Source organism: Arvicola amphibius, unplaced genomic scaffold, assembly GCF_903992535.2.
Source record: "Arvicola amphibius unplaced genomic scaffold, mArvAmp1.2, whole genome shotgun sequence".
NCBI classification, from domain to species: Eukaryota; Metazoa; Chordata; class Mammalia; order Rodentia; family Cricetidae; genus Arvicola; species Arvicola amphibius.
In genome coordinates, this window is record NW_024582314.1 from 377,377 (window position 1) to 389,567 (window position 12,191).

Genomic DNA, 12,191 nt, shown 5'->3' on the forward strand with positions numbered 1-12,191 from the left:
ATCAGCAAAATGTACTTATCTGTGCATCATTACTCGTCACCTCCTCTTTCTGAAAAGTTATCCTAAGGGATTCATGAACATTTCTGTGTATATTTAATTTGAATTTCAATAATAGTTCAAAAAAGGAAATTATTTACATGTCTTTGAACATACACAAGTATTGTTTTAAAAAACGTCAATCTAACTACCTTTTTGACTTTTTTCTTGCGATTGAGTTTTGTGCATATTTGTGCATGGAATCATGATCATACCTATGCTGTGTGAATAGTTCCAAACATCCAATACCATCTGATCAGCCCTAAAATCATGTATATGTAACATTGAGCAAACTGAGAAGGTTGAATATATATTTATGTATACACACATATGTGTGTGTGTGTGCATACATGTGTATGTATACACATATGGGAAAATACCTAATGTGGAGGAGAAAGGCAGGAGTTTGTTTATGAGAGATGATAAATGCATGGGGTTTGTAGTTTTTCTTGTCTATTTTATTGTTTATTTTAGCATAGCTAATATTGATTTATAAAAGTATAGCTACAGTGCATTCCACCACCTTACTCTTCATTAATTTTAGTATTTTTAGGGAATTTTTAATTGTTTTCAGTACATAAATACATGGCATCTGAAGTGGTAAAATGGTTTTGACTTTACTACATTTTTGTGACTGATACTCTTCTAGTATCAAGCACCATTTTGAGTAAATTGGTTTGAGGAAGTAAATTATGTTATACCAGGCTGAAGAAATATACTTTTGCCTTTGTCATTATGTTGTTGTTTTGTGACATGTGGTACTATTTTAAGTGTTAGTAATCTTTGTGTATTTGAGTGTGAATGATATGCAAAGTGTGTCTTTGTCCATATGAGGGATGGCACAAAAGTGTCACAGCACACGTGTTAACTGGGCATGTTTTAACTTCTTTGAGACAGAGACACCTGTTTACCTCTGAATTTTAAAGCTAGCTGACCTAAGAGCATCTATGTATTTACTGTATCACTTCCCATCTCACTATTGAAGCACTGAGGTTACAGATACACACCACCACTCTCTACCTTTCACATGTCCTAGGCATCTAAGTTCAGGACTTCCTCTTTGCATAAGAAGCAATTTGTTGCCGGGCGGTGGTGGTGCACGCCTTTAATCCCAGCACTCGGGAGGCAGAGGCAGGCGGATCTCTGTGAGTTCGAGACCAGCCTGGTCTACAAGAGCTAGCTCCAGGACAGGCTCTAAAGCTGCAGAGAAACCCTGTCTCAAAAAAACAAAAAAACAACAAAAAAGAAGAAGCAATTTGTTCACTGAGCAAAATTTATGCCTCAGTTTAAATTCTTTCCCCCATCCTTATGTGTTCCATTTTTTGTCTGTTATTATCTGTCTGTCTTCTCCTAATGCATCCAAATAGTCTCACATTCACATTGACTTTTTCAGCAGTGTTTCATATGTTTTAGTTAGGCTTTTTATTGCTGAATAAAAAATCATAATAAAAAAACAAGTGGAGAAGAAAACAGTTTATTTGGCTTACACTTCTATATTGTTGTCCAATACTCAATGAAGTCAGGACAGGCACTGAAATTGAGCATGATTCTGAAACCAAGAGATGATGGAGAATCCATTGTGGCCTGCAGCGTACTAAGTTACTCCACAGGGCTTGCTCAGCATGCTTTTTTATAGAATTGAGGACCACCAGCCATGGTATGGAACCACCCACCATAATTTCTATCCTATCACATTGATCACTACTTGAGAAAATGCCTTGCAGCTGGATTTCATGGAGGTCTTTCCTCAACTGAAGCGCTCCTTTCTCTCTGATGATTGTAGATTGTGTCAAGTTGATATATAAATTCAGGCAGTGTATCATACAAAAGAAAAATTATGTCACAAGTCATAAGACTGTCTCATACCAAATAAATTGATAATCTAAAATTTCTTTCCTTTATAGATAAATATTATCATTTATTCATGTTTATTTTGGAACAATATCTCATATATATATATATATATATATATATATATATATATGCATGTTGTATATTATTAACCATTAGAGTTATATGTAGTGTCACTCTAACAAATTTTCTGACACAAACAACATGAACACTTGGAGTTCCTCAGAACCAAAATATATCTGGCTTCTGTTCATTACAGATAGGAGTGAGCAGCTCACATACCCATAAGTAAAATGCAATGAAAGACAATAGTCCTGCACACTAAACTTAATATTTTCTCAAATTATAAATTATTACAACCCACCATAATTACATATAAAGAAGACCATGAACTGTCTATGATTAGGCAGCAGAAATGAAGGCAGAGAGGAGGCATAATAGGAGATCCAAAAGAAGCATTCTGATGAATGCAGTTTCCATGTCTTTCTGGATGCTAAAGAACAAAGAAGATTCCAAGGCTATGGAGTGCTGTGGAGCATACACTGAAAAGACAGCCTGTGAGCAGATGCAGAGAGAAGCTGAAATCTGGCTTCCTATGTGTGGTAATTAATTCTTTCCCTAGTATTTACAGTTCAATAGCACTACATTTATATTTTGTATTTTAGGTAGTAGAAAATAGCAACAGGGATCCCAGTCTCAACTCAATTTTGCTATAAAAAGAAGTAATATTTTTGAATTCAAAGTATCATATACCAACCATGATTTTTGTGATCATAGGAATTCATCATCACAGAGTATAAATCTGCTGTGAGAAAATGATTCCAGAGTTTTGTACACGCAAGGAACTCACTGAGCTATATCACAAGCATTTTGTAAATATTTTTAAGCCCACTTTAAAAAATAAAGAAAAATTTTGTTTCCATTCTAATTTTAAACACATTTTTATTTCCTGAAATTATAATACATTTTCAAAATTTTCCTCTTTCCCTTTCTTCCTTTAAAACCTCCTGTGTAGACTGGTGCTGTGTCTCAAATTTATTGCCTCTTTAATTTTAACTTAATTTGTGCTGTAAAGAGAATTTTTGTAAATAAGAAGAGATAACCTTACTTATCTTTGTTGACAAGAATAAATATTTTGAATAGAGTTAAAAATTATGGTATTTTGTAAAGTTTCAGTTATAGACTCTCTTCTAAGAACTATAACTTAAGTAACCCTGGGTAGTTGACTAAGTTTCCCGTATCAGGCATAATTTTCTTTGTGTTGAGAAGGCTTTAAACCTAAATACTCATTTGATAACATCTATTAATATCAGTATTCCTAACTTTGGTTCCCACAGCTGTGCCTGAGATGTATATTGCATGATCTTGTGGTTTTATTTTTGATCTAGTCTTTTATAAAATATTTACCTTGAATATTTTTATGTTTGCAGTCAGGTATGTAAAATGTATTTTCACACAACTTGTCCAAGATTCTTCTTGAACTCCCATTTCAATAAACGTATATGGAACGTGGTATATATATATATATATATATATATATATATATATATATATATATATATATATTGCTCAGTGTCTCTGTCTTTATTATACTGCAGATGCTATGGAAATTTACCAGGTCTATACCAGATTCTGTAACCTGGTCAATAACCCACTCAGTGCTCTGTATACATGGCTGACTTACTACTTTAGTGTTCTATTGTAATAGTTGAGAATTGTATAAATACTGAAACATCAATGTTTGTTGTCTTATTTTAAATAATGACTTTCTGAAAGACCTCTGCCTGATTGTCTGTTACTTATACAGACTTCAGTTCAAATACATGCAGCTTTTAGAATGGTTGGACTGTTTCCCATGATAGAACAATTGTAAAAAAATTTATTCTTTTAGGTAATTGATTGGTATATCCTAAGCATATATACATGTTGTCCAATAATGATATTTTTGATGATGGCATCTTTAATTAAATCAGTATATACACAAAAATCCTATTGCTCAGTATTTTCACTGTATAAATTATTTTTGTAATATTTTACTTTTTTGTTTAAACTAAAACAAAATTATATTTGGAAAAGGTCACACATGGCTTTTCATATTTTTCATCCAATTTTTTTTTTACAAACTCTTTCAGTTGGAACCTAGAAGACAAGGATTGCTGAGAGTAGATCTAGTGAAGTGACACAAGCCCTCTGGAGAAGTTCAGAAGATCATGAATGTGTCCCAGACATTAGGCAGTTGAGTCAAGCCAGTAAACAGTACTCCTCCAAGACCTTTAGATCTGTTCCTACCTCAAGGTCCTGCCCTGCTTGTGTACCTGTTTAGCCTTCTTTGATGATGAACTGTGATGTAGAATGATAAAGTGAAGAATAAATCATTTGCTATCCAACTTGATTATTGATCATAAACTTTCATCACCACAACAATAATTCTAACTAATAATGTTCTTTTTACTTGAGCTTGCTAGAGCCATTGAAATTGTATCATTGAATTTGTTAGCCAGATTCCACAACACACAAAATACCAAATTATATTTCTGAGAAAGGTGTTTTAAGATTTCTAGTTGGTGATGAAAGAATTTATGACCCCTATTCTGAAAATGGAAATGTTATGACACTTTCTGTGATACAGTTTCCAAACTGCCTGACCTCCTTTTACAGCCTATTGGGAGAACTGAATTCCCCAACACCAGAAGTGAAACTTGGAGCCACATGGAAGAGCATTAGACATAATGCTCTTTATTTATTTGACATAAAGAAAATCTGTTAAGATGAGAAATGAGGGAAGGACTTATATTGTGAACAAATCCTGATATCAGTTACAAAGACCAACAGAATCCTTGATATGTGCCTAGATCAGAGAAGGAAGAATATTCTCAGAGTCTTCACAATTGCTGCCAAGGTACTGTGACATGTCTTTCTGAGGTGTGCTATGAGCCAGTACAATGTGTAAAAATGAACGAGGTCTTTGAGTGAGTTAGCATGGAATGCTGAGGGCCAAACAAGTTCTTTCAGTTTCTGTTTCTTCTCCATTTCACAGAAAGGATGGAGCAAGGGCAGGTATTAATGCTGTGCAATAACAACATGGTAGTGTGCCAACTTTCTAGGAAAGATGGGAACCTATTTCATAGGTGAGAAAATTAGAAGCAGTGTTGCCTTACTTATCAGAAAGTAAGAGCTAAGGAACCCAAGTGTGAAAAGAACATTGGCACTGACCTGAGACCTTAAAAATGCAGGAGCAGAAGAATGTAGGTGGGGCAGATAGACTAAGGAGTGGAAGATATGTTCCCTGTGACCCCTGTAGTCATCATACTTTCTTATTCCAGACATACACTACAGGAGGCCAAAGTCTGTGATTACCATGTTGAAAAAATAAAAGGGAGTCAGCATCCACCCTCCTCATTTACAAAGAAGAGGCTGAAACTCCGTATGCAAATGCATCTTCTAGTTAAATCCCCTCCTATGCTGTGGGAGCTCACATCTCTCTCCTGGAAATCTGACCTCTGAAGAAAAGAAGGTATAGCATACAAGATGAGACTGTTGGGTCTTCTGTACCTGGTGATAGCCCTACCTGGTAAGTATTATCATTCCACACATGTGTCCATGAGGGGTTGTGACAACGTGTAATTGACAGAATTGACTCTCTTGCTTGAAGAAATCTTGTCCCAGGTTCAGCTTCAGGAGTCAGGACCTGGCCTGGTGAAGCCCTCACAGTCTCTCTTCCTCACCTGCTCTGTCACTGGTTTTTCCATCACCAGTGGTTACTACTGGATTTGGATTAGACAGTCCCAAGGGAAGAACCTGGAGTGGATGGGGTACATAACCCACAGTGGAGAAACTACATACAATCCATCCATGAAGATCCCCATTTCAATCACTAGAGAAACATCCAAGAACCAGTTCTTCCTGCAGTTGAACTCTGTGACCACCAAGGACACAGCCACATATTACTGTGCAGGAGACACACAGTGATAGGAATTCATCGTGACTTCATACACAAACCTCCCTGAGGGAACCTCTGGACCAGCAGGGGGCGCTCAGACCTAACAAAACCCAGAAACTCAATCTCAGGAAAAATAAAAAATCCTGGATATTTCTCACTGTGCTTCTCACTGCCTAGAGGCAGAGAGACTTTCCTCTCTGTCATCCTGAAATAAGGTGTTTTTGTAAAGTTACATTTGTGTATTCCATTCTATACCTGTCAAGATGATAATATATATTGTTCTTTTTATTGTGGACCTCATCAATGACAGCTGAATGCTTGTTCTAGACTTAGGAATATTTTTAAATATAAATAGTGTTTTGGAAATCAGTGGACTCAGCATTACCATAGTTGTCATATTAAAAAGTGATTCAACTTTTGATTGTCCACTCTCTCCACCTTCATAAACTTCTATATCCTGGCCTATTCACACAAAGCAATTGCTGTGAAGCCTAATGAATGAGACATAGAGTAATATTAGGTATACGCATTACTCTAGCTGTATATCCTATCCTGGAGGGGACTTCAGCATGAGTCAAGACAAAAACAGGGTGGTTCCAGGAGTCAAGTATGTATGGCTGAGTGTCTAAAAACTGATGTCAGTGGTGACTACCTCAAAAATACTGAACATTTTGTGTAAGAAAATACATCATTTGTGAGTAGAATTAAAAACATCATATTGAATAAATATGCATGTTCACACTGTTAATTAGTATTTTTAAATGTTTCAGTGTAGAATTCATTTCTGACCTAGAAGAGAACTGAACTTTTTGTGTGCAGGTACACTTGAACATACACCATTTGATTTTTGCCTGTATTTTGTGATCTCCTCCTACAGAAGGTCACAGGAAAAGAAATATAGCCCAAGTTCATATCCTTAAACATAGTACCTTAACCACATAATCAAAGGAAACTCAGCATAGTAAGTGGTCTCACATCATGGTGCCCTAATTAAGTTACCAAGCATGACATCTGATTTGGTGATATCTTTGCAAAATTCTATCTGATCAATAAGAAATTTGAGATAAACCAAAGATGATGTATAAGGTCTGGACAGAATCTCTGAAATTCTTACATAGTATCACAAACAAGGTGGTACAGTATGTATTTGTTTGGAATCCCTTAGAATCTGCAGTTGACAGAGGCCTTTCCATTGCTAAGAAAGGTTTCCACCATAGTTAACAATAGCCCAAAGATCAGGAATAATGAAATAAGGACCGAAATATGAGACTTCCACGGATAAATACATAGACATCTATACTGACAAGGCAAAGCCCACAGGATTACAATATTCTACTATTATAGCATTGATTTTTGGAGACACATATTCTAATTAAAACCTTATTTCCAGAGCCATTATTAACAGGGTTATCTCAAAGAGACAATAGTTAAAATCTGAACCACCTGCTAGGACTTACTTTGCCAAAAACATGGGAAGAAAACTTCAGTGTGAACCCAGATACAAAACTCTGTACTCAAGAACAACAGAGACAATTAAGAAATACCAGACCTGCTCAGATGTACTTCCTCACAAACAAGTTTATGACTGTTAATAAGTTAGAACATGTGGTTTCTGCTTCCTGCTCAAGCAATCCTCTAGAGACCCTTTGCTATGTCATATTGTATGATATTTCCAATTTATTTACTTTGTAATAAGTATGCAAATATTCCCCATGGAACATCTAAAATATCAATTTTCTCCTTCTTTTGGATGGAATAAAGAATTTCAAAAAATATCTGTATAAGAGTTGGTGATAGTTATTACCTCAGTTGTAAATAGCATGGAATTTTAAATCATTGGAAAACCGTGCTCATTATTTTCTCACACGTGGAAGAGAATCCAGATTTTCCATGAATCAATGTTATTTTTCACAGATAGATTAGAAAACAAGTAGTTTATGTTTCAGGCTTTCAATGTAGGAATGTCTCTAATAGGGTTGATGCTGCTATCATTTTTCATAGAGTGAATGTTTGAGATTTGCATCCTTGTAAAGATTGTGTTCTTCCTCAATGTCCCATGTAAGAATTTCTTGGAGGTGTTTTGTGTGCTTTTGGCTTGTGGAATTATCAGAGTGAACTTTTTACCCATACCAACTGAAGTCATCTAAACTCTGTGTTCTAACTCTTTTCCTATTGGCAATATAGTTCCTGATCACAATTTTCAGCTTTCTGCTTGTGTTTTTTGATAGCATTGTCTGATCGTTTATTGTAATAGATATCTCTGTTGCTGCTGAAGGTAGGAAAGTTGGAATAGTTTATATGTGAGTTAAAAAAGCATCACTGGGGCGGGCGGTGGTGGCGCACGCCTTTAATTCCAGCACTCGTGAGGCAGAGGCAGGCGATCTCTGTGAGTTCGAGACCAGCCTGGTCTACAAGAGCTTGCTCCATGACAGGCTTTAAAGCTGCAGAGAAACCCTGTCTCGAAAAAAAAGCATTACTGGGAAAAGTGATGATTTGTGTAGATTCAGTGTTAATTCAGTGTTAATAATCATTAATTTCGGCATCTGTACAAGAAAAAAAGATAATCCACTGGTCTAGTCCTGAGCCTTCTCTGAATACTATTATAGTGACCTCAGCTATGTGGGAAGAAATAGTGGAGAACAAATGTAATATAGAGTATTACATTAGAGATATCATGAAAAACACAACTCATTAAATAGTACAGTGTAGAGCTAAACCTATGGAATCTACTGACTATTACCTAACACAGGCTGAGGGATTTTTTTTATGAGAATTTTTTTGATTAACTTCTGAGTAGCCACATAGTATATTGAAGAAAAGAGATAAATATATTAGTAATATTTAATGAATGAGAAATGAGCTTGTTTGGCTTGGATTTGAGGAAAAATGTTTAACACAGATATGAGTCCACTTGATACACACTTTGTATGTGTGAACATTTACTTAATAAGCCCAGGTTGCCTGATTATGGTCAGTGAGAACTGAATCTTAAACAGGTCAGGAAGGAGGGACCACAGAAACACAGATACTGTGAGATGTTTATTGTCGTGTTTTTTTATCAGGATCAATACAAAGGTACTTTCTAGAATATATTGACATTTTCAAGTTACATGAAGTGTGAAAGATTATTGTCTATTATCAGTTGCCTTGTAAAACTTCTACATGTTTTTAAGAGTTCCAGAAAACACAGAGAATCAGAAGTGGTTTACAAGTTTCATGCTTAAAGAATGCTTAAATTTCTCAGGCTCTTAAACACATACTTTACCAGGTCCCAAGGACCTTAACTTGAAAATCTCTGACACATGCCTTTCAATGAAGATAGACCAGGTCAACTCCATGATTCTGTGCAAAACATAATATGTCTAGCAGAAACAAGATGTTTATTTTTTTTCCTAGGTACAATAATTTGGCATGATGTGATTTTCTGTAGTGAACCTATAGTGGGTAATACTGAATCTGGATCCATCTGCCACCATGGAAGACCCTTATATCGTGAGGAATATTAATAACAATCGAAGCAAAATTTAAAATCAGTCTCTGACACATATTCAGTATCTCAACAACAACAACAACAACAACAAAAAACAAGAGCCATTTTCCCTGCAGCTGAGTTATGTGAACACTGAAATTGCAGGCATATGTTATTGCTCAACAGAGACAATAAAACATGAGTATAATAATCACAGACTGTGAAGAACAACATCCAGAGATCCCTGGTTTGGAATTGGCTATAACAGCTTCAGTGTGGCTGTCTCTAGGTAAAAGATAAATATGTTTCCAGTAGTGAAGGGGATAATTATTGGGAAGAAACATTCTTATACCACAGCTATGGAAGAAGGTAATATGAGGTCAGAGAGAAGCCAATGATTGATTTGTGGTGTGATATGTGATTTTATAATTGTCTGGTAAACATTACAATCTGTAGTATGATAGTCATAAATCATATCTTGCCTCCTAGAATAGCAGAGCTATGAAAATGACAAGTCTATAATAGCAAAGCCCCTGGAACTTAATTGATTCAGGCAATAGTATATAGTAGGAATTGGAAAAAACACAAGTATTCTCCAGGGTTGTTGACTGATTTGGGGAATTAAAAGATGTATTTTCCTCTAATTTGTTAAAATGAGCATGAGTTATATGTGCATGAGACAAATCCCTACATTAAGGAAAGAAATTTCTAAGAACTAAAGAAAAAAATCAGAGATGTGAGAAAAAGACTTCTGCTAAGGAATCCTAATTGCTTAATCAAGGGTGACCTATATTTTCTGATCCCTATGCATCCACTGCCTAAGTGATAGTATTTCTCCATTTTAAAGTTCAACTATGTTCATAGCAGCACTACTCGTAATATCCAGAAACTGGTAACAACCTAGGTGCCCCTCAATAGAAGAATGGATAAAGAAGGTGGGGCACATATACACATTAGAGTTTTACTCAGTGGTAAAAAACAATGATATCTTGAATTTTGCATGCAAATGGATGGAAATAGAAAACACTTTACTGAGAGATATCCTAGACACAAAAAGATGAATATGGTATGTACTCACACATAAGTCGATTCTAGCCATAAACAAAGGACATTGAACTTTAATTTGTGATTCTAGAGTAACTAAATAAGAAGGTGAACCCAAAGAAAAACATATATTTATCCTCCTGGATATTGGAAGTAGACAAGATTGCAGGGCAAAAGTTCGGAGCATGGGGGTGGGGGTTGGTTGGAGTGAAGAGGAGATAGGGAGAGATGTTGGGGCAGCTGGCCCAATCCCTGCGTTCAGGGGCGTGGCTGCTCCAGCGGGGTAGCATTCCCCTTAAATAGGATTGGGGAGCCGGAAGGCGCCCCGCTCTTTGCGCTGCCCCACGCTCACCTTCGGCTCCGCTGGACCCTTGGTTCTGTAAGTTCCCTTATCTCCCCTTGTATTAAAATTGAGTAATTATAAAAGGACTACTTTTGGTTATTTCCAATCTTCGCCGCATCATCTGGCGCCCAACGTGGCTAAATCCACTTAAAAACCTTACGTGGGACAAACCGCTACTCGCTTCGGCCAGCCGGTCGTTGGGAGTCCCGTGAGCGAGTGCTCCCCCTCCCTCCCAGACGAAACCGCGGCTTGCTCCGGCCCGCCAAGCCACCTGAAACCAGGCCTGCTGCTTTGCTCTGCCCGGGAGCTGTTTGCCCGGCCTCACGGGCTGCTCCGCGCTGCAGGACCAGAAACCGCGGCTCGCTTCTGCGCTCGGAGTGCATTCCAATAGCCAGGTACTCGGCTCCGCGCCCCGCGCAGCTCGCGCGCCCCGCCGCACTTCCCCTCCCCACACCTCAGGGCGCCAAGTCGCCCGCCAAATCGTTTGTGAAGTTCTTGCAGGGAACCGAAGCCCCGCCCGCCACTTCGCCGCTGCTTCCCCAGCTACTGTGCTCTGCGCGGGACGCCATCTTTGGTTTCCCAAAACACGTGAAACTCGGGGCCCTTCGCCATCTAGTGGCAGACAACGGTAATTACAGGTAATTTTTCATTTGATTAAAAATCAACCGTTTAGATTAACAATGTCTGACAATATCACTATTAACGGATTCTATAATTTGTTCAATTACACGATGACTGAATTTTTGAGCGATACAGATGTGGTTTCCTTTGGCTGGATATTTACAGGGCTTGGTATCTTCTTTATTTTTGTTTGTTTCATTACAACGTGGTTGGAAAATAAAAAGGAGATAGAGTCCTTACAGGCAGGAGCTAAAAAACTAAACAAGGACATAACTGGTTTGGAAAACACTAATAAACAGCTTGAAAAGATGGTTGCAGCTCTCGAGGAAAGGAATAATAGACTTTCCTCTGAGATGGCCACTAATAAACAGCTTGAAAAGACGGTTGCAGCTCTCGAGGAAAGGAATAATAGACTTTCCTCTGAGATGGCTTTGTTACTTGAGAAATTTGGAACTTTCGAGGAGAAGTTTGAATTTCATGAGGAAAGGAATAACAGATCTCTCTCTGAGATGGCTTTATCACTTGAGAGGAAAATGCAAGGTATGGAGTCAGGAACAACGGATCTGAATCATAAGTTACAATCCCTGTCGGTAGGAACTGAAACATTATCTGAGGAGATTCGAACCGTTAAATGTATTAACAAGACTTTATCAAAGAGCTATGAAAGATTGCTGGACAGAATTTCAATACAAGATGGCACCATTCATGCCATGAAAATTCTGTCCAAGGATGAGACGTTATCGGTATTGGACAAACTTCATACCCTTGAATCCTCTATGAAAGCCTTGGAACATAATACTGGACAAGAGATTGAGGCATTGCAGAAGGCAATGGTAAATAGATTTGAAAAGATCGAGGAAATTATGGACTCTCATGAACAGGAGCAA